The sequence below is a fragment of the Rhineura floridana genome, chromosome 3, assembly GCF_030035675.1.
Source record: "Rhineura floridana isolate rRhiFlo1 chromosome 3, rRhiFlo1.hap2, whole genome shotgun sequence".
Lineage (NCBI taxonomy): Eukaryota > Metazoa > Chordata > Lepidosauria > Squamata > Rhineuridae > Rhineura > Rhineura floridana.
Window position 1 is genome coordinate 123,006,109 of NC_084482.1, and position 23,935 is coordinate 123,030,043.

At 43.5% G+C, this 23,935-nt stretch overlaps 1 long non-coding RNA gene and 1 pseudogene across 3 annotated transcripts in view; one reads left to right on the forward strand and one right to left on the reverse strand.

The window, feature by feature from the left end:
- Positions 1-23,935, forward strand: part of LOC133380419 (uncharacterized) — a 25,454-nt pseudogene continuing 1,519 nt past the window's right edge.
- The window catches only part of LOC133380420 (uncharacterized), a 23,834-nt gene continuing 21,627 nt past the window's right edge, over positions 21,729-23,935 (reverse strand). For all 3 annotated transcript variants that reach the window (XR_009761439.1, XR_009761440.1, XR_009761441.1), the window contains exon 4: positions 21,729-23,065. This is a non-coding gene — a long non-coding RNA (uncharacterized LOC133380420). The remainder of the gene's footprint in view (positions 23,066-23,935) is intronic.

The window sequence follows — 23,935 nt, forward strand, 5'->3', positions numbered from 1 at the left end:
AACACCTTCGAAAAGAGTGGGAAGTTGTGTGAACTCTCCCCCGTCCCTCATCAGAAAGGCACTGAAAGGGTGGCGGAGGAGGAGTTGGATGGATCTGCAGAGCCCTTTAGGGTAATCCAACTGCTTAGCCCCTCAACTTTGCTCATGTAGGTTGACCAGATGCCGAGGACAGGAGTTCTGCACCTTTAACAATCGGGTAGGAGAAAAAAATTGAGACACAACTTTTCTCACTCAGTCAAGAAAACCGTGATTGTGCATTGACATTGCCCTTTCTGCACTGTTGTTAAAGGCACAGGATGCCAGTCTTCCTGTGCTCTGATCCCCCTTCCCACTCAGTCCTCTCACTCCTTCCTGATATAAACCTCATAGGACAAGTATTGTTTTCAAGATGTGTCCACAGAAAATTTCCATGGGAAACTATTAGCAAGCAAGCTGGTTACTTGTTATACTGCGGGTTCTTCCAAACTGTCTCTACTTTCTGGTGGGATTTAATCTCATACCGACAAATTCAGATTGCGCAGTTATAGTTAATTGGGTGGTCTTGCACAACAAATCCATTTCCCCAAAAGGTTAGACTTTTTGCAACAGGGAAAGTGATGGGGAAATGTATTGGAAAGTGTGGGATAATGCTTGCTTTAACAGAACATCCCAGCAAACAAGTCAGAATGAATGCTCATTAAATAGCCAACATCATCTAATCTCCCTGCAAACAAATCAGGATAAATTCTCAACAGACCAGTCACCTGGAAGAAGCCTGAGAAGATGTTGAACAAAGGAGAACTTGGGGGAAACTGAGAATAGAAGAGAGAAAGGAAGGATTCCTAGTTTCAGATATAGCACAGGCATCAGTTTTGAGTGTATACTACTTCTACATCTGGATAGCTTAGATTAATATATATGCTTAACTCAAAATACCTGTACTGATGGGTTGTGTATCCATAATGTAAACTGATGGTGGTTTATTGTTATTATTAGTACTTGTATATTATTATTATTTATTTAATTACTTTTTTATTTTTTGTATCATCAGCGTTTTTGTTTATTTTATTATTTTTTCCTTTTTTCTCATTCCTTTCATTGTTACATTTGCAAATAAACATTAATAATAATAATAAAAGATATAGCATACCCATTCAATCATTTGTCTCAGATGTACAAAAATGAATGACAGAGAAAGGCCATTGAAATGAATTGGTTCCCTTCAAATAACTGTAGGAATACAATGAATTTCACAGGGGCCATTGGAACACATTAAACCCAATGACTGGTTGCTTTCACAGAGGATTTTAGGGACTCTCCACGAATGGTGAGATAAAGAAACATTGCCCATCTGAATGCCGCTGGAATGCATTGAGTTGGGCTGCATCCATTTTCTGTTATTTGTTTTGGTAATATGCCCTGTACAAGGCTACAGCAGAGACAGGGAAGCCCTCTCTGCTGCTCCTACACTTGCTGTACTTCCCCTCACTTCAGAACAGGATGTTCATCTATAGAACATTGGTATTTCTATACTGCTGCCATGGTTTCTATGAATGTTTTGCAAGTTAAATAAATCAAGCACAATACAGCTTGGAGAGAAACAACATGAAAACATTACTGCTATGTGATAGCACACATTGCAATTCAGGAAAAAAATTAAATACAATAATTGCTAAACTAATCTCTGTATCTGTAGGTAACCTGACCAATGGTTTTAAAAACCTGAGATTGACAGCTCTGGAAATTTGCCAGAGAAGTGACCCTCTGTTTTCCTGTATTCTCTTTCTCTGGCCTTAATCTTAGCCATGGCTATGCAAGAGCATCTGCGAGTGAAGGAACGTCACCGCCGTCCCATTACAGCCATTGGCTACCATACAGCCCGACGGGAGTGCCTCACTGGCTTTGAAGGTGAGTCCTAGCTGGAAAGGTAATTTTTACTTAGTTCTTTGTGAGCATTACAGGGTTAAATTCTACTCCTCTTCTATCCCTGCTTCATACAACATGTCCAAATCTTGGGCAGCTACATTTCTACAGTACAGGATTCATTTCCATCCCTGCAACAGAGTATAAGTCTACATCTACCGAGAGCCCGCTCTCTGTCCCATCTCCACATTTTCAGCATATGGTCCTATGTCCCAGTATGAACTCTGAATGCATGCTTGAGCTCATTGGGGAATGTTATGCTAGCAGTCAACACCCAATAGTTCTTTCCTTAGGTGCCTCTCTCCAGATAAGCTGGAAAAGTGATGAATTGCAGGTTCTCCCTGAAATGAGCCCTTACCCAAACAAGCCTTCTTGCTCTGATAGATGGAGTGATCAAATGGTGGGACATGGAGAGCGGGCGTATGTCCCTGTGCACCAAAGAGCATGCTGGTCGAATCACCCACTTCCTGTCCTGGGCACAGGCACGGCTCCTCTTCTCTGCTTCCAATGATAGCTCCGTGCTTGTATGGGCTGTAGGTGGCACTGTGCTTGACCGCATTCTGGTAAGAATCAAATCATATTACATTCTGGGGTCAGGGCAAGCCAATAATAACAGCTCATGATTTTTTCCTGATACTGTAAGCCATTGCTTAGAATTGGCCACATATTATAGAGTGATCATGCTAAGCTCCTGTTGCCCAAGGAGTTTGCAGCTACCAAGGGGTGCACCGTGGATTCCTGGGTTGCTACATTTCCGCTTTAGATAGAGACCCCCTTGTCAGCATCTTGTTGCCTCTGCTATGCCAGTGACAAAGGCTTCCAGGATAATGGGGAACTCGTCCCTGTCAGTATTCCCATGAAGGGTTGTAGTGTGGGGATAGAATGCATGCTTTGCATGCAGAAAGTCCCAGGTTCAATTCCAGGCTTCTCCAAATACGACTGGAAAAGACATCTGTCTTGGACCCTGGAAAGCCACTGCCAGTCAATGTAGACTAAGGGTGGCTAACCTGTGGCCTTCCAGATGTTGGGACCCTAGGTCCCATCAGTCCCAGCCAGCATGGTCCATGATCAGGGACTCGGGGACAATGAGACCTGTAGTCCAACAACATCTGGAGGGCCACAGCATCCTCATCCCTGAGGTAGACAATACTGAGCTAGATGGGCTAATGGTCTGGCTTCATATAAGCCAGTTTTCTAAATATTATTTGGGCTCTTGAAGTTTCCTGTGAGATGGTTTCTGAAAACACGACTAGATCTGGCTGTCTTAAGGGCCTCAGGTGCCCTGCAGGTCTAATTCCATGAAAACCTATATAAGACAGGCTTTTCCAGAGAGACTTGCAGGACAAGGGCTAGGCTGTAATGCCTCCCTTAGTCCCTAAAGTCCACTCTTTTGTGCATACTCTTCTTGTGCTCAAGCCAGCCCTTTTTTCTCTCCAGCTAGGCTACCCGATCTTCACCTTAGCAATCAGCCTGGCTCGGCATCTCCTGCTGTGTGGCAGCAACGGACGCCTGATGGCCTTCCCCTTGGATGAAAGAAGAGAATCTGGGCACGTGGTCAACATGTCCCAGGGATTTTCTGAACAGACACACACAGACATCGTGTCCTGTATTGCCTGCCTAGATAAACAGATATACACAGCAGGGTGAGTTGGTGGGGTTGGGATAATGAATGGACTGCATCTGCAGATGGGTTCAAAATATAGACTCTCTGTGCTTCCAGTAATGGTTACTGCCACTGATTAGCTGGATACCTTCTGATGTTACTGCTTTGTGCAATTCTGCTATCTTATGTACTCATGTCATGCAGAACCTTATCAAACAGGTCCTGGAAGGGAATGAGATGGTCTTCAGCAAGGTGACAATCACAATGTGGCTTCTGGATGACTGTGAAGAACAATGCAGTGAGTCATATACATTTTCCTGAGAACAGAAGAGAATCTGCAGCTCCACTTTGCAACGCAAGCTCCCTCCCTCCCACCCTCCCTCTGGACCCTCTGCTGGGAGGTTTAAGCTAATCCTACTGAGTCCAGCTCAAGCTCCAGTTGCAGTAGATCCAATTCTCTAGATCCAATTATCTATGTCCCTTCCCAGGTATGACAAGAGGCTGCTGATCTTTGACACCTATCAGACTCCAGGCAGGAAGAGCCTGAAAACCAAGCACTGCATCCCACGTGCCCACAGTGCAGCCATCACTCATCTGTTGCTGGTGCGCCAGCAAGAAACCACAAGGTACAAGCTCGGTACAGGACAAAGGGCAGACCGTGTTGGCTGTGGCCTGGATGGGATCTGAAAGGGGGTGTCGAGGTTTATCAGGAGGTGCTCTTCTGCTGTATGCGGCTCATGACCTGCCAGTGTCTAATTGGCTATCCTTTCCTAAAACAGGAAGGAACTAGGTAATTAGACACCCACAGGGGTTGATTGAAGGGAGGCTTCTGTGCTGAAAGATAGACTTAAGTCTTACTTCCACTGCAGCTTCCTTATGCCACTCATCTTCTGCCCATTTCTGTAGAACAGAGTTGGGGAACCTCAGGCCACAGGGCTGAATGTGGACCTCCAGGCCTCTCTATATGACCCTTGGGACTCTTCCTAGCCAACACACCACCTCTGTCCACAGAGTATGCCCCCCAATGGCCCTGCTGTCCATCCTCCTTGAGTGCTTTTGCCTAGCTGGAATGTGTTCTTGAACTGTGAGAATGCCTTTTATTTGCCTAAATGGTGGATGGAGAGATGTGTGTATGCTGGGGGTGTATGTAGAAACTTTTATTGTACAGAAGTAAAAAAGTCATACCTATGATCCCACCCACTTTTGCCTCTGGCCCCACCCACCACTGGCATGCAGCCCCAGGATGGTTGCCCATGAGGAAATGTTGCCCTCAGGCTGAAAAAGGTTCTTTACTCCTGGTGCAGAGCCAAGGGAAAGCTTATCGTGTGGGCCATCGTTTGTGGATGGCAGCTGTGTCTGTGGTGAGAGCACAAATGCATCTTATGAATGTATGAAGTGTGATTAACGGTGTTTCTGGGTTTTTGTTATTTTATGATTTATATTGATTTATTGTTTTTGAATTGGTATTTACTGTAATTTTATTATATTTTCTTTTGTATTGTTCTGTTCACTGCTTTGGGGGCCTTGGCCGAGAAGTGGCATACAAATAAACCAAAGAAACAAACTGAATAAATAAATAATCGAACCAGGGCCAGCACCAAGCATGACTGGGCCCTTGGGCACTAGCCTGCCCCAGGCCCACAGGGTCAAACCCCTCAGCACCCCCGCTGCACCTACCTCCCATGTCAGTGCATCAGTGTGCACACCCCATGTGCTGTGTGTGCATGCCTGCTATCACCCAAGATGGCAGTGGGGGCAACAGCCCCTTAGGGGTGCCTCTGCTGGCATCTTAGGTGATGGCAGGCAGGCATGAGCAGCACGTGGGGTGTGCACGCTGACATACCAACGCTGGAGGTAGGTGGGGTGGGTGGGCTTATTTAAGCCTGTGCTGCCTGTATCATGTGAGTGTTAGGGGTGCCTGGGAGTTTCAGCTCTGTGATCTGCGGCAGTGTCGGGTTGCTGGGTCCCACAGCCTGATGCTGGCATGGATCATGGAGTGGGAGCTCCACCCTCCCAGCCTAAGGAGGGGCCCTTCAGGCTCACAGGGGTCCAACCTGTTTGCTTGCTGGCGCCAGGCCTGAATAAAACCAGGGGAAAGGGACAAAGTCTGTCGTAGAAAAAGCAAGTTTCCCCCTTGATTCACATCAAAAGAGTGAATACTGCTGTCCAAACCACATGGCCTTCATTAGCCCTGAAAGTGCCACTGTGGTGTGGATGGATTGGGGCAATTGAAGGATAAGTGTGAGGCTAAGGTTGCTCTCACATGTAGACTGTGAGGATCAGTGTGCACTGAATGCACACCTAGCTCCTTTTAAAAAGTGTGCTGCAGATATTCTCTGCCCTTACAGTTTTTAATTCCTGCTTATTAACTGCAGAGCTGGAAAGCAGTGAGGAGTTGCCCCCATTAGATTCACATTTGAGGGGGTGATTTTTCTTTGTTTTTATCTATGATTTGGCTTTTGATCCCCCCTACATCCCCCTTGTAATTTCCTGTCCTTTGTGAGAAGTTGTCACAATGATGAGGAAAGGAGCAAACCGATTGGGAGCAGTGACCATAGTGCTATTAAATTAAACATACATGTAAATGGCCAATTGCCAAGAAAATCCAACACGGTCACATTTGACTTCAAAAGAGGAAACTTCACAAAAATGAGGGGATTGGTAAAAAGAAAGTTGAAAAACAAAGTCCAGAGGGTCACATCACTCGAAAATGCTTGGAAGTTGTTTAAAAACACTATATTAGAAGCTCAACTGGAGTGCATACCGCAGATCAGAAAAGGTACCGCCAGGGCCAAGAAGATGCCAGCATGGTTAACGAGCAAAGTCAAGGAAGCTCTTAGAGGCAAAAAGTCTTCCTTCAGAAAATGGAAGTCTTGTCCGAATGAAGAAAATAAAAAGGAACACAAACTCTGGCAAAAGAAATGCAAGAAGACAATAAGGGATGCTAAAAAAGAATTTGAGGAGCACATTGCTAAGAACATAAAAACCAACAACAAAAAATTCTATAAATACATTCAAAGCAGGAGACCATCTAGGGAGGCAATTGGACCCTTGGATGATAAGGGAGTCAAAGGTGTACTAAAGAACGATAAGGAGATTGCAGAGAAGCTAAATGAATTTTTTGCATCTGTCTTCACAGTGGAAGATATACAGCAGATCCCTGAACCTGAACTAACATTTTCAGGAAGGGATTCTGAGGAACTGAGACAAATAGTGGTAACAAGAGAGGAAGTTCTAGGCTTAATAGACAATATAAAAACTGACAAATCATCGGGCCCAGATGGCATCCACCCGAGAGTTCTCAAAGAACTCAAATGTGAAATTGCTGATCTGCTAACTAAAATATGCAACTTGTCCCTCAGGTCCTCCTCCATGCCTGAGGACTGGAAAGTGGCAAATGTAACGCCAATATTCAAAAAGGGATCCAGAGGGGATCCCGGAAATTACAGGCCAGTTAGCTTAACTTCTGTCCCTGGAAAACTGTTGAAAGTATTACTAAAGCTAGATTATCTAAGCACATAGAAAAACAAGCCTTCCTGAAGCAGAGCCAGTATGCCTTCTGCAAGGGAAAGTCCTGTCTCAGTAACCTATTAGAATTCTTTGAGAGTGTCAACAAGCATATAGATAGAGGTGATCCAGTGGACATAGTGTACTTAGACTTTCAAAAAGCTTTTGACAAGGTACGTCACCAAAGACTTCTGAGGAAGCTTAGCAGTCATGGAATAAGAGGAGAGGTCCTCTTGTGGATAAGGAATTGGTTAAGAAGCAGAAAGTAGGAATAAACGGACAGTTCTCCCAATGGAGGGCTGAAGAAAGTGGAGTCCCTCAAGGACCGGTATTGGGACCTGTACTTTTCAACTTGTTCATTAATGACCTAGAATTAGGAGTGAGCAGTGAAGTGGCCAAGTTTGCTGACGACACTAAATTGTTCAGGGTTGTTAAAACAAAAAGAGATTGCGAAGAGCTCCAAAAAGACCTCTCCAAATTGAGGGAATGGGCGGGAAAATGGCAAATGCAGTTTAATATAAACAAGTGTAAAATTATGCATATTGGAGCAAAAAATCTTAATTTCACATATAAGCTCATGGGGTCTGAACTGGCGGTGACCGACCAGGAGAGAGACCTCGGGGTTGTAGTGGACAGCACGATTAAAATGTCGACCCAGTGTGCGGCAGCTGTGAAAAAGGCAAATTCCATGCTAGGGATAATTAGGAAAGGTATTTTTTTTTTTTCAATAATTTTTATTCAAATTTTCATAAAACATACAAGACGAAATCATAAAACATTCAAAGACAAAAAACAAAATCAAAAATAGTTAAACAAAAAAAAAAAAATAAAAATAAAAATAAAAATAAAAAATAAAGAGTAAAATATTGACTTCCCATTTGTCAAAGATCAGATCAGTTATAAGTCTATAATATATAACAATCCTGTCTCTTAAGTCATATTATAAAATCACTTTCCTCCAATAGTTATCTTACTTAATCATCAAATCTCATAAACATTACTTTATTCTTTCCACAAAAAGTCAAAGAGAGGTTTCAATTCTTTAAGAAATATATCTATCAATTTTTTTTTTCCAGATAAGCATATCAATTAATCCATCTCATTACTAATTATGATAATCTTATTGTCATAACCATAGTCAAAATAAACATTTCAATTAATCCATCACATCAGAATCTGTTAGGTTCAGTAATTTCAGTAGCCATTGTTCTATTATCCCTATTAGTTCCATTTTCCATCTTCCATCTTCAGTAGTCTTGTTAAGTCCAGTAATTTCAGTATCCAATCTTCCATTATCAGTATTCCATAATAATCTTGCTGTCAAAGCCATAGTCATATAGTAAGAGTCTGATGGGAATTACCTCTATCCCAAATATTTTCTTGCCATCCATTCTGAATAGGTTGCTGAAATACTGCTGTAAAATCATATCTCTGTTCTTTTTTTCAAAATACACTGGGTCATCTCTTGAAAGTTTTTCCATTGTTACATGGCTGCAGTTAATTCCATAAATTTTCTCTATATTGGGCTCCATCACATCATTCCAGTCCAGAAGATTATCCATACCATTGATAACTTTATCTCTAGAATCTTCATTAATTTCTTCAGAGATAACATTGAGTTCCAAACAATAGATTTTATTTCTAAAGTCCATAGACTCCAAATCTTTTTCCTGTTCCACGTTTGTTCCAATCTCCGGGGTCTCCTCTCTCACAGGGACCCCTGTTCCAGTCTCCAGGGTCTCCTCTCTCACAGGGACCCCTGTTCCAGTCTCCAGGGTCTCCTCTCTCACAAGGACCCCTATGTCTTTAATCTCCTGTGTCTCCAAACAATAGATTTTATTTCTAAAGTCCATAGACTCCAAATCTTTTTCCTGTTCCACGTTTGTTCCAATCTCCGGGGTCTCCTCTCTCACAGGGACCCCTTCCAGGGTCACCTCTCTCACAGGGACCCCTATATCTTTAATCTCCTGCGTCATTTTACTCAATTCGATTTTCAGCTCCTTACAACCCTGTCGCAGGTTTTGTTTCGTTATCTCAATCTCATCCATTATTTTCTGAAACATAGTTATTTCCAGATTCTCAGCCACTTTCTTAATTGCCATTTTAAAAGAAAAATATAGGAAAACCACTTCTTATTTCAGCAACAATTGGGTTAATACTCCAAACTTGGTGACATCACAGTATAAACAGAGCAGACAGCCTTATCTCTCCATAGTTAAGTAAACAAAATGCAGTTCCCAGGATCGAAACAATTAATGGCAGTCGTCAAGAAACAGATTCGTCAAAATAAAATAGACCAAAAAAGAGAGTAGTCTCAGACAGTATAATATTCTTCAAAATAAAAATCTGGAATAGAAATCCCTCTTCTGTGTATATCTTTAGAATGCAAATCCAGGACAGCTTTTTGCAACAAAAACAGAGATAAGCTATTAATTAGTGCGTAGCAGAGAGAAGTTATGGCTCCCCAGTGAGATGTCAAAAACCGATCAATCTGGCAAATCTCTTTTAAACAGCCACAATTTAAGTCAAGTAAAAGAAAAATATAGAAAGAAGGGTGCTTGCCTGTTAGTGCGTTCTCTCTTAGAAGATAAGATGAACGTTCGCTTTAACAGATAGAGCTTGCTGTTGAAAATCCGTCCCACCTTCGTCGGCTGGACCTCGTCCCATAAATTAATGAGATCTGGTCGTCCCAACAAAAATAGGCTTTGAGGTTAATCTCTTCGTTTCTCCCTACCCGGGAGAAGTTTAATCAGTCAAAAAAAAAAGAAAAAACTGACTGATATATCTGAATAAGCTTCTTTTGAGGCAGGAGCCCGTCTCAAAAGCAGGCACAGGCTAAGTCACCCTTCCCGGAAGTCGGGATAATTAGGAAAGGTATTGAAAATAAAACAGCCGATATAATGCCGTTGTATAAATCTATGGTGTGGCCACATTTGGAATACTGTGTACAGTTCTGGTCGCCTCATCTCAAAAAGGATGTTATAGAGTTGGAAAAGGTTCAGAAGAGGGCAACCAGAATGATCAAGGGGATGGAGCGACTCCCTTATGAGGAAAGGTTGCAGCATTTGGGGCTTTTTAGTTTAGAGAAATGGCGGGTCAGAGGAGACATGATAGAAGTGTATAAAATTATGCATGGCATTGAGAAAGTGGATAGAGAAAAGTTTTTCTCCCTCTCATAATACTAGAACTCGTGAACATTCAAAGAAGCTGAACGTTGGAAGATTCAGGACAGACCAAAGGAAGTACTTCTTTACTCAGCGCATAGTTAAACTATGGAATTTGCTCCCACAAGACGCAGTAATGGCCACCAGCTTGGATGGCTTTAAAAGAAGATTAGACAAATTCATGGAGGACAGGGCTATCAATGGCTACTAGCCATGATGGCTGTGCTCTGCCACCCTAGTCAGAGGCAGCATGCTTCTGAAAACCAGTTGCCGGAAGCCTCAGGAGGGGAGAGTGTTCTTGCACTCGGGTCCTGCTTGCGGGCTTCCCCCAGGCACCTGGTTGGCCACTGTGAGAACAGGATGCTGGACTAGATGGGCCACTGGCCTGATCCAGCAGGCTCTTCTTATGTTCTTATGGAGAGGCTAGAAGAGATGCCTCTTTCTCTCAGTGGATTTTGTTGTAGAAGTTGGGCTATGATGAAGACAGAGCTAGAGGGCTTTGGAAGGATGATGTTTGCCACAAAGAGGAAGTTGAAGCCGCAGGGTGTCAGTAGAACTGCTGACAGGGAAGGAACGGCTTTGAATGTATTGGGCTTTGGGAAGTATAAAATAAGAACCTTTGATAAAGGAAAGGATGGAATCCTTTCTCCTGTTTTCAATGTAACTAGCAAGCAGAGCTTGGAAAAGTTACTTTTTTGAACTACAACTCCCATCAGCCCCAGCCAGCATGGCCACAGGATTGGGCTGATGGGAGTTGTAGTTCAAAAAAGTAACTTTTCCAAGCTCTGCTAGCAAGACAGAATTGGATGTATATATGGGGTATAAAGTATTGCTTGGGAAACCCCAGTGCAACCCCTTATCCTCCACTACACTGCCATATCTTGATCTCCTCTGGTCTGTGGTCTCCTCTACAGGGTGCTGTCAGGTTCTTTTGACCAGACTGTTGGCATCTGGTCCCAGGATGGAAAGCTGATCCAGCGCCTTGGGCCCTTCACCGGAAACATTACTGGACTATGCTATGTGGCATCTGTTGGCATTGTCTGGATCACCAGTGGCACATCCCAACCCACACTCTATGAGCCTCAATCGGGGGAAATAGTGAGTGACTCAATGTGCCATTTCCCTATATCAGCAACTGCAGCCTACCTGATCACCTCTGCCCTAATGATTAATGAACTTACTGCTGTAAGGAGCCCTCTACTGGTGATGTTTTAGCATTGCATCCACTTCAACTAGCACAGGAAAATATATGGCAAAAGGATACGGTGTGCTTTCTCTACCTTTTTGTTTTTGTGAATTGTGGCCAAGGGGATCGTCTGGGTGATTGTCTCTGCATGCACTGCTAGATGCACCAAACAACTTACACACTTGCTTGCAGTCTTGCTATATTAGGCATTTGCATTAAGACAATATAAACTAGCAGTACCCAGTTTTCTTTCAGCGAAGTCACAATCACAGTGAAGAAAATTGCTGCCAAAGGCTTAGTCATGTGTAAATGGCTGTCAAATGTTTTACTAAGGGGACCAAGAATTGCAGGATCTTGTTGCTCACCCATCTTATACAGGTATCAGAATTATATGGTGAAATCTTTCATGGATTGTTACCTTTTCAGGTTGCAGGTGGAAAAGTTGCATGTAGCAAATTCAAACATGCAGTCCTCCACCCACAGCAGTCTGAAAACAGCTCAGGAAAACGTTATTGATTTTGCAGAATGTGTAAACTGCCAGTTTGTCTGGGACACGTTTCCACACCTGGAAGTCAAAACCTTTTAGCTGATCGTGGCTGTACTTGTTCCAGCCTGGCAGCCTAGTGATCCACACATGACATTCTTAAGCTTATTGGTGGGTACCAACTAAAGATGCTTGGGATCCGGTGTCTTATGAGGGGAGGGACCATAGCTTAGTAGTTCTCCAGGAGGCTTGGCAAAAAAAAAAAAGGTCTTGGGTTCAGTCCCAGGCATCTTCATTTAAAAGAATCTCAAGTTGTAAGTAATGGGATCTCTTCCTGAGATCCAGTGGAGCTGCTGCCTGTCCGAGTAGTCAATACTGGGTTAACTGGACAAATCGAGTGACGTGATGCAAGGTAATTTCCTCTGTTCCTATTCAGGCTATTCTGTAGGATGATATTTCCTTCACAAATTGCCCATCCTTAGTCAGTTGGCCTCAACTGCTAGAAAAATTCATCAGATTCATTACTTATTATTGTCTGAAAAATTACTTGTCACAGAGAAAACTCTTTGATGGAGCATATTTCTTGTAATAAGCTTCTTCTTGGCAATTCAAACCCATTTTGCCTGTTTAATGGCATGATACAGATGACATAAAGACCATACACAGCCATTTTATATTGAAAAATCACTCTGATCCTCTCTCAAATGTTGGATGGCAGATATATTGAAGATTAAATTCTGTTTCTTCTCATTTCCTTAGCTGTTGTATCCTCCCATTCTTGGGGCTTCCTGAATTTGTTTTTCATTTGCTATTCCCATTTGGGAGGATGTGTCAAAAGGCTTTAGTGCTTTTAACACTGTATTCCTGGATCTGCAAACTCCTTTAAGACACACTCAAATATGACATTTCTTTGTAGCTTTTGTGCTCTTAGTAATACCAGATCAAACTGCATTTTAACCATAGCATTTCACAGGTTTGTCATGAATCCTGTCATGTGCTCAAAGTCCACTGAACAGGGATTGCCCCCCCCACAGCTCTTTTCATTAGATCTTTATCTGCCTCCCAGGTAAAGATGTCTCTTGTATACAATTCCACATTTATAGGGAAGAAATTGGTATTAAATAGTCCACCTGTTCTGGATTCTTTGTGCTGATCTTGTTTCAGGTTTCACAGTTCATATCCACATTCCAAGGTGAACAGAAAGATGGGCCTGTTCTTCAGCAGCTTCTCAGCCTGCCGGATTCTAGGCATGTGATAGGTGAGTCCCTCAGGAGAGTTTGAATGTCTCCCTCAGCATCTGCAATACAAGGTCCTACCTGATCTCCCAGTCACCAATGTTAGATTCAGCATCTCTTAGCTATAAGTCATGTCCTTTCATATACAGTAGGGCCCCGCTTTACGGCGTTCCGCTGATGCGGCGGCTTTCAAGCAGGGGAAATTCCCCATTTTAAAGCCGATTTTGCCGTTTTGCGACGTTTTGGCGTCATTTTTTCGCGACGCTGCCCTTTGTAGTCTATGGGGCCCCGCTTTATGGTGGGGGCCTACCCCCTAACCCGCCGTGTTAGCGGGGCCCTACTATAGTTCAGAAAAAATAACCTCTGTGGAAGAGAGTAGGACAATACGGTGTAGTGGCAAAAGGTTCAAATCCCCACTCAGCCACAAAGCTCGCTGGGTATACTTGGCTAGTCATTATCTCTCAGTTTAACCAGTCCACAAGGTTGTTGTGAGGATAATATGGGGAGAGAGAACTATTCATTCTTCTCCAAACTCCTTGGAGGAAAGTCAGGATATAAATGTAATTAAATTGATTAATTAGTACAGTAATTAGTACAGAAGGAATGACAGAAGGACGATCATCACAGATTCAGGCCATGACCTAGGTGAGCCAGTATGCCTGCATTCAGACTCAGAGGAGATACTAAGCTGTTTTATGTTTCCATGCACTTTTGGTTGGCCAATGTGAGAACAGAGTGCTAAACTGGATGAGCCTTTGGTCTGATCCAGCAGGCCCTTCCTATGTTCATGTTGGTGCATAGACAAGCTCCCACCACAGCCTCAAATTTATATCCAGATAATTAGAGATTCCTCTTTCACACAAACAGGAGTAGAGGTGTCGTAAGATCTATGCACACTTTTCTAATTTAAGTCTAACACAGGGGGCTTTCCAGCCTTGCCATTCATCCTTCTTGGAAATATTATAAGGCCCGATGGATGGCAAGAGCTTTAGAACAATCCAAATAATCTTTAAAAAAAAACAAAATAACTTTCCCTTCTCCTTCCAGGCATAGCAAAGCCACAACAAGTGTTGGTCTGGCGCTACAGTGAGTTGGGATGCCTGACAGTGCTGCCTTGCAAACGCCCCTTAGAGTGTCTAGCCTATGGTAAGCAGCCACATATACTTCTAGCTCAGCAACAGCTCCAGCCCAGCCCCAGATGGATCAGGGAAGTAAAAGCTCCACCAGGTGAGCAGGGTGTAGTAGTTCAAAGCTAGGAGAGCCTTATCTGGCTGGGACAAGCCAGCTACTGGCTGCAGCTGATCTTTACTTTTATGTGTCTAGCAATAAAAGTTTTGTCTGGTTTACTGAAGCCCAAGCTGCCCCTACTTGACTTTCTGAATGTATCTCCACCAGCCAAAAAGGAGCCCATTTTGCTCTTCAGTGGGGACAGCAGTGGGATCCTGCAGAAGTGGGAGAAGAGCTATGTATCTTCCTTCATCTACAGGTAAGGTTTCATCTCCGCAGACCTAGTCAAAGAGCTGCAGATTGCTGTTGATAAGGAAAGGAAGCATAACCCCAGCAGATGAGACACTGTAGCGGGGTGCACTATTTGATGCCCAGATAAAAGCTCCCTGCTAGTTTCCAGAATAATAGAAGAGCTTAATTACTAAACATGTTACCCTTGGTCATTATGATATCCCTGCCTATAGATTAGAAAAGTTGCTTGTGGAAGAGACACAAGGTTGAAGGAGTGCTACGATCTGGGAGGAGCCTCCCTTGCCATCTGTCCCTTCCCGTCACAGAAGGGGAACCTGTGGCCCTCCAGATCTTGTTGAGTCACACCACTCATCATCCCTGTCAACTGGCCATACTGGCTGGGAATGACAGAATCCAACAACATCAGGTGAGTCACAAGTTCCCCGTCTCTGCATTAGTTTCTTTTTTTTTTTTACAATAATTTTTATTCAAATTTCCATAAAACAAACAAAACAAAATCATAAAACATTCAAAGACAAAAAACAAAACAAAAATGATTAAACAAAAAAATAAAATGTTGACTTCCCATTTGTCGCAGATCAGTTATAGGTCTACAATATATAACAATCCTGTCTCTTAAATTATATTATAAAATCACTTTCCTCCAGTAGTTATCTTAATTAATCATCAAATCTCATAGACATTACTTTATTCTTTCCACAAAAAGTCAAAGAGAGGTTTCAATTCTTTAAGAAATATATCTATCAATTTTTCTCCAAATAAACATGTCGATTAATCCATCTCGTTAATAATAATAATAATCTTATTGTCATAACCATAGTCCAAATAAACATATCGATTAATCCATCTCATCAAAATCTGTTAGGTCCAATAATTTCAATAGCCATTATTCCATTATCCATATTAATTCCATCTTCCATCTTCAATAGTCCTGTTAAGTCCAGTAATTTCAGTGTCCAATCTTCCATTATCAGTATTCCATAATAATCTTGCTGTCATAGCCATAGTCATATAATAAGAGTCTGATGGGAATTTCCTCTATCCCAAATATTTTCTTGCCATCAATTCTGAATAAGTTGCTGAAATATTGTTGTAAAGTCATATCTGTGTTCTTCTTTTTTACAAAATGCACTGGCTCATCTCTTGAGAGTTTTTCCATTGTCACATGGCTGCAGTTAATTCCATAGATTTTCTCTATATCAAGCTCCATCACGTCATTCCAGTCCAGAAAATTATCCAAGCCATTGATAACTTTATCTCTAATATCTTCATTAATTTCTTCAGAGATAACGTTAAATTCCAAACAGTAGATTTTATTTCTAATATCCATAAACTCCAGATCTTTTTCCAGTTCCACATTTGTTCCAATCTCCAGGGCTTGTATCTTCCCTTTATTTTTTCTTTTCTCATCTCTGATCTCATTCTCCTCTCTCACAGGATCCCCTATTTCTTTAAGCTCCTGCGTCATTTTGCTCAGTTCAATTTTCAGCTCCTTACTGCCCTGTCGCAGGGTTTGTTTCATTATCTCAATCTCATCCATTATTTTCTGAAACATAATTACTTCCAGATTCTCAGCCACTTTCTTGATTGCCATTTTTAAAACCACGAAAACAAAACAAAACAAAAATAAAGAAGAACCACTTCTTATTTCAGCAACAATTGGGTTAATATTCCAGGCTTGATGACATCACAGTATAAACAGAGCAGCCTGCCTTATCTCTCTATGTTCAAGAATACAAAACAAATTTAGTTCCCAGCATCAAAACAGTCAGTGGCGTCGTGAAGAAGCAGATTCATCAAAATAAAATAGACCAAAAAGAGAATAGTCCCAGACAATATAATGTGCCAAAGTTCATATTTTTTATTTTTTTCTCCTCGGAATAGAAATCCCTCTTCTGTTTATATCTTTAGAATGCACTTCCAGGACAGCTTTTTGCAATAGAAACAGAGATAAGCTGTTAATTTCGTGAATAACAGAGAAGAGTTATAGCTCACCCAGAAGTTCTTTAAAGCTGATTCATTTGACAAATCTCTTTTTGCTGCAACAATTTAAACCAAGTAAAAAAAATAATAGAAAGAAGGGTGCTTGCCTGTTAGTCCGTTTTCTCTTTGAAGAAAAGATAAACGTATCGCATTAATCAGATAGAGCTTGTTCGGAAGTCCGTCCGGCATTGCTGGCTGGACCTTTTCTCATAAATTAATGAAATCCAGTCCTCCCAACAAAAACAGGCTTTTGAGGTTGATCTCTACGTTTCTCCCTGCCCGGGAGAAATTTCATCAGTCAAAAAAAAATGTTCTGACTGATTTATATCTGAATAAGCTTCTTCTGAGGCTGGAGCCCGTCTCAAAAGCAGGCACAAGCGAAGTCACCCTTCCCGGAAGTCCCGTCTCTGCATTAGTTTCTGAAGAGTTCTTCTTTGGGATCTGACTCTAACCTGTCATGTTCAGTACTGCTGTACAAAGGCTAGGAGCTTGCAGACAAGCAGTGACCTGATCTGCCTGTTTTATTCACCTTTGCTATCTGCCTTCTGCTATTCCCCATCCCCTGCCTGCTGTAGTCATGCAGTCATCTGCCCTTGTGGCATTGTGAGCTCCCAATCTTCTCGTCAATAGCTTACCAATTCCCCACACAATCTTGCCCACCGCAACAGTTCTACACCTTCTCCCACTCTGTATGTCTCTGTTTCACTCAGCAGGGAGTCCTTTCACCTAAGTGAAGCCCATCTGGAACGACAAGGCCCCTTGGCACAGCAGATGGAGGAGGGCTGCAAGGAGAAGCCACAACCTCGTCCAAATTCCCCTCAAAAATGGGGAAAGGCCTCTAGTGGGCAGCAGAGTGACTATAGCAGGTTCCGAAGTGCAGCCAAAGACACACGAAAAGAAAGTACAGGCTTCACTAGGTAAGTCACTGTGCTCTGTCCAAGAGTGTGTACTACTGTAACAGAGAGTCCACAGCATAATTCATCCTGAAGAGGTCAAGAGACTTCCCCTTCCTCCTCAGGAATCAGGCAGACCCTCACCATTTGCAGGGCTGGGCAACTTGGAGCCCTCCAGATATTGTTGGACTCCTGCTCTCTGGCGCAGAGTGGTAAGCGGCGGTAACGCAGCTGAAACTCTGCTCACAGCCAGAGTTCGATTCCAACAGAAGGAGGAAGTCGAATCTCCGGTAAAAGGAGTCAAGGTCCACTCAGCCTTCCATCCATCCGTGGTCGGTAAAATGAGTACCCGGCATATGCTGGGGGGTAAAGAAAGGCTGGGGAAGGAACTGGCAATCCCACCCCATATATACGGTCTGCCAAGTAAACATCGCAAGACGTCACCCTAAGAGTTGGAAACGACTCGCACTACAAGTGCAGGGACACCTTTATCTTTTTACCTGCTCCCATCTACTCCCACCAGCATGACTAATGGCCAGGGATGATGGGAGTTGCAGTCCAATGTCTGAAGAGCCAGTGATTCCCCAACACTGTCAGGATGCAAGTTGTCACAGGACACTCTCTTGTGTTTCGCTGAAACAGACTAACATGGCTACCCTTCTGGAATATAGATAATGTATTAATCAACTTATTACATTCATTTGAATGTGATGGGAGTTGTAGTCCAGCAACATCTGAAAGGCCACAGGTTGCCCAACCCTGCTTTATATATTGCTCCTTAGGGCTACTTTTCCTTTGCACTTGCCATGTGGATCCTCAGAGGAACAGAACTAGAGCATAATGCAGGTATATGTACTAGTAGGCCATGTGTGCAGGCCTGGACCAAGACTTGACACTCAGGAGTGCCAGATGACATTTTCCAAGAGAGCTGAAACATGATAGAATCCAGTGCCTCCACTCTCCAAGCTGGTCAGAACAGAGTATGGTTTATCGAGAAATTGGGCTTTTAATGTGTTTGTTGTGAAATCAAAGACTGAAGGTGGGAGTATGGTTGGTGCCTTGGTAACAAAGCCCTGGGCCTTTACCAGGGCTCTCTTTGCTGAAGAGCTGGATATTCTGGTGATGTCGGCAACTGATGGGAACATTTATCTTTGGGAGTTCGAAAGCTTCATCCCAGGTGCTGAACCTTCTCCCCAGGTGAGAGCAAACTGCTATCCAAGCCTCCTTCCCACTGCTGGAGAAGGAAGGCAGAAGTCATGTGCTCGCAGGAACTGAATGGCCTCTCTCCTCCCAGACAGGAAAGGTCCATCAGCCAGCCATATATCTTTAACTGAAGCAACTAGAAAGATAGTACCTACCTTTGAACGATTGTGTGGTAACCAGGGCAGCACAGCCACACAGGTTTTGGCTCAGAAAATTCACATCTTTGTCTTATTACTAGTAGCCCTGAATTACAAAGAAAAGATATGGCTGGTATTTCTCCTAGAGAAAGGCACAGACACAGGGGTTTTAATATCTTACCAGCAGGTAGTTGTGGTTGGTGGGGCAGAGGCCCGTATCTGATTCCCCATTACTGGCATTGCTGCAGCTTACAGGGCACGGGGAAGGTCAGCATGTTGCAAACACACTGGTGGGAGTGCTGGATTGCTTGCCGCCACCTCCCCTCCAGTAATCTTCAGCGACTCTGGTGATGGGAGGTTAAGTGAGCTCCACTGACCACTTCTGCCAGTAGGTAGAGTAGGATGATAATTTGTGGTCTCCCGTGTACCCGTGTGTGTGTAAGAGGAAGATACCCCCATCACCTAGGGAGACTAGCAGCTCTGTCTGAGCCACAACTAAACTACAAATATATACTATTTTGAAACTAGTTTAACTGTCATAAGTGTTCCTAAAGGTACTCTTCCGGGGTATTGTAATTTTTGTGAAGGTGCTGAACTACAATTCCCATGGTTCCTTGGTTGGGAACCAAGCAGTTAAGTCGTTTTTGAAGTTTATTTTACATTTATAGCACTGGCATACCTTAGGTGCATAATGGGCAAGCAGGATCCTTGCTTATTGCAGGAGGAGACTCAGAGGATCCCTTTACTGTTTGATTTTTTTACCCCATGCTATAGCAATGCCTGCCTGTGTTGGACCAAAATTCCAGAACGCTAGCATCAAGCTGTGCCCAAGATGAGAAGGCCCAGGACCCTTCAAGCAGTTGTATAGCAGGTGAAGAAAGTAGTCTGGAGTAAGATCAGAGGGGAAAAAGAAGGGATGGAGCTTCAAAGGTGCACAAAAATAAACATTTAATGGCCCAATGCATTTTGAAGGTTTTTTTCCTCAGGGGCACTTTACAGCACAATCCTAACCATGTTTAGTAAGCTCTGTTTAATTCAGTGGGACTTACTCCCAGGTAAACGGGGGTTAGGACTGCAGCCTTACATGGAAAAAATGATGTACTTGTCAGAGCTTGATGGTGGACAGCCTGAGACAATCCAATAGTTAGGACTGAAGAATAAGCCAGAGCTAATGACAAGCTGTGGACAGGGTCTAGAAGGAAGTCAACCAAGCCTACAGCGCAGAGCTTGGAAAAGTTACTTTTTTGAACTACAACTCCCATCAGCCCAATCCAGTGGCCATGCTGGCTGGGGATGATGGGAGTTATAGTTCAAAAAAGTAACTTTTCCAAGCTCTGCTCAGGGCACAGGAAGACCTTGTTGCTCAAGCAAGGCTCAACCGGATCAGGAATCCTTAAACCCGTTCCTGTCTAGGAGGATCCAAGGGACAGCCTGAGTGGGTAGAGTCAGTCCAGAGCCTTAAATACTTCACTGCAGTTTAGTGGTTTACCACATGGGGCAGCTATCCTGACAGGCCTGTAACATGCCCTGTGACCAGATGAACAAGAGCTCAATAGGATGTGGTGTTCTAATTTATTTATTTACTATTTGATTTATATCCCACCCTTCCTCCCAGCAGGAGACCAGCAGTGTTGTCCACTCAAGTGTCCTTAGGAGTCTACCTTCAAAACATGCCGGGACATTAAATGTTTTTCTAGTTTATTTGATCCTTCAATTTTCCTTTAGTATTAGTGCATTTCCTCCTTTTTTCCTCTGGGAGTAGGATTACGCTGGCTGTCCTGGGATAAAAATCACTTCAGGTTCATTTCGGGGGGAGCCTCTTGGGTTTTTAAGAGATTTTGTTCCCCTTCTTTTTTCCGTCCTGCCACTGCCTCTTATGCCTGAATGGCCTTCAACAGGCTTCGCCTGCAGAACTGTGCTATGTGGGCATACCGGCATGGTGACAGCACTCACCCTGGCCAGCGACACTGGATTCTGCATCCCCTACCTGGTAAGTGAATCAGAGAATGGACTTGGGTCATATTGTATGAGACAGCCCCCTTCTCTGTTGGTGGGCGTAAAGGAGAGGGTGGAAGAAAGCAGGCCGTGGTTGTAGGAAGAGCCCATATGGCATATACTGTGAGTAGAGGGGAGTGGCGGGGGGGATACTGGAAGGGGGGGCAGGAAGCAGCGTGAAGCAGGACCTCACCCTGCTTTATTTCATTGCAGCTGAGTGGGGGATGGGATGGAAGGCTGTGTGTTTGGGACTTACACAGCCACTCCTTGCAAAATGCCTTTTCTAATCTGCCTGGAAACAATGGGCCCATACTGGATATGGCCTACTCCCAAAAGAGGTGGGTGTGTCTGTCTGTCTGTTTTTTGAGAAGTGGGGAGCCCATGGAATGCTCTTAATTTTTATCTTCTGAGGCTCCCAACTGGGGGGAGAAATAGAAATACAGAGCTGATAAGTTCTTAGTAGTAGGGGAAACAACCAGGCACAGAAAGCACAAAGACCCTCCTGGTTTTGAGCCCAGGGCTGATAATTAGATTTTGCTGTCTCCATATTCACAGTCCACACCCTCCTGGACATGGCAGGAGGGAATTTGCTTTCTCTTCTAGCTCTGGCAGAGTTTTTATCTGTGCTTTCAATCCTCACTGTGCTGATCTGGTGCTCCTGGCTGAGCTCTGTGGGCATAAAGCCACTGTCGTAGCCTTGGTCTGGCACTCGCTAGCAGACAAGTGGGTTAGTGGTGCTGAAGATGGCTCCATTCGGCTCTGGGTAAGTGCTTAATCAGGTGGTGATTTTCATATGTCAGGTGTATCGATTTGCAGGGAGGTAGGAAAACTCTGAGTTAGCTGCTAAAGACCTGAGCTGAATTTCTAACCAACAAATGTTTCAGAGAGTTACAGAGGTCAGGCAGAAACTTTTGCTGGGCAATGACTGGGGTCTTCCTTCAGTAGTATGGATGACAGAAACTTTTTTTTTAATGGTACACACAGAGTGAAGATAGTGGATGCTGTTTACAGGACCTGAGAGCCCCCAGAGGGATCACTTGCCTCTGCATTGACCAGGTCAATGGCTGCATTATTGCAGGGGTTCATGATACCATCAGGTAGCCATTGGATAATGCAGATGGTGGTGGAAACGGGAGGGATAAGAGGATAGCATATCCTTGAATGTGCTGATGGCTTTGCCGTTTTCTCCTTACAGGGTTTATGACCCAAACTCTGGGGTGCAGATGCAAAGTTACACAGGGCATCAAGATTCCATCAAGGGACTCCTCCATGTCCCAGAAATGGAGCAGGTATGAGGGACTGGGACCACCGTCTTGGGGAAAAGAAATCAGGAAAATTGGGGGCTGGGAATTTTCCCACTCTTAGGTATAAGTCATGATTGAACCAGCACAAAGCAATGGATATGCTGTGATGATGCATATTTGAGTCATGTGGCACTGTGCCTAATCTGTACCCATCAGCACCCTGTTCAGAAGACCAGCAACAAGCTGATGAAATTTATTGAGGTTTGAGCAGGGCAGCACTAGCAAAGGACTATCCCTATGCAATACGCTTGCTGTATAAATAAGGATATTATATTGTGCTTCCACTTCTCCCATAACCAAACTGGTATGTATGCAATTGAAATATCCTATTATATCTTAGAAGTCATTCAGAGCAGCTTACAAGGAGGTCATTAACTGAGCAATCTTCTAAAAGGATCATGGTGGTGGTGGTGAGTTACTCCACTATTCCACAAGCTTATCTTCATCAGTATTTCATACTCCAGTGGAATATTCCACCAGCATATCTGAGCACTTGTGCTGGAATTGTGCTCTGTGGAAGTAGTACATCTCACACTGTGTCAGTACAGGAGGGCTTCCACCATATCCTGCAGCCCCTCAGCTGGCATAACTTGTGGACATCCAGTGAAGCTGAATGTGGAAAGATTCAGGACAGTACTGAAAGTACTTCTTCACACATCACATAGTTAAACTTATGGAATTCACCCACAAAAAGCAGTGATGGCCACCAACTTGGACAGCTTTAAAAGAAGATTAGGCAGCTTCATGGAGGATAAAGCTATCAGTGGCTACTAGCCATGATGGCTATGCTCTGCCTCCATAGTCAGAAGGCAGTATGTTTCTGAATACCAGTTGCTGGAAACCGCAGGAGGGGAGAGTGCTCTTGCAGTTGGGTCTTGTTTGCAGGCTTCCCACAGACATCTGTGAGAACAGGATGTTGGACTAGATGTGCCACTGGCCTGATCCAGCAGGCCCTTCTTATGCTCTTATATCTTCAGTATAGGATTGAGCCTAAAACAAGAAATATTAAACCATAACATTACCCAGAGATAAACATCAGCAGAAACAGAAACAAACAAATACATGTTATCTATGATAGTTAGGAATGGGGTGGATTGAACAGATTATTTTGTTTTCTGAATCTGTCTGGCTTCATTAACAACAGCTAGCAGCAAGCTGGATCTTACTGACAGCAGAAATCTGCCTGTTCCCACCCCAGTTTGTATCTAGGCCAACAACAGCCATGTTTTGTGGGGCAGGCAAGGGTAGCCTCAGAAGCTTCTACAGGATCAGAGAGGATTCTAGGATGCTCTTTCAGTTCACTTAGGAAGTACTCAGATCCTGCTTGTGGGCTTCTCATAGGCATTTGGTTGACCACTGTGAGAACAGGATGTTGGACTAGATCATGGGAGATGTGTACACAATAGGTTGATCACTGCTTAAATTAATAGTGTGCCTCTCAGGGTCCTCGAAATATTGCTAAGGATTCTGGGGCACACACTCAATTTCCACACGTAAGCATAGCGTAAGAGCCATAAGACATGGTTTATAGCACTGTTCTTCAATCTTGCATCCCCAGATGTTGTCGGTTTACAACTCCCATCAACCCCTAGCCAATGGACAAGGATGATGGGAGCTGTAGTCTAACAAAATCTGGGGGCCCAAGGTTGAAGAGCAGTGCTTTATAGTATGTTCTCTTGATTTATGCTCCCCACAGATATCTGACCAAATGGTAGTTAGGTCTTTGGCCATGCTGATTTTCTACAAGGCTGAGCATTTTTTTAAAAAAAGCAGCTTCCTAGTTCACTGTTTTAATGCAAATCTGTCTGTTCTGGAGAAATACACACCCATGCAAACACCAGAAATGTATGGTGTGGCAGG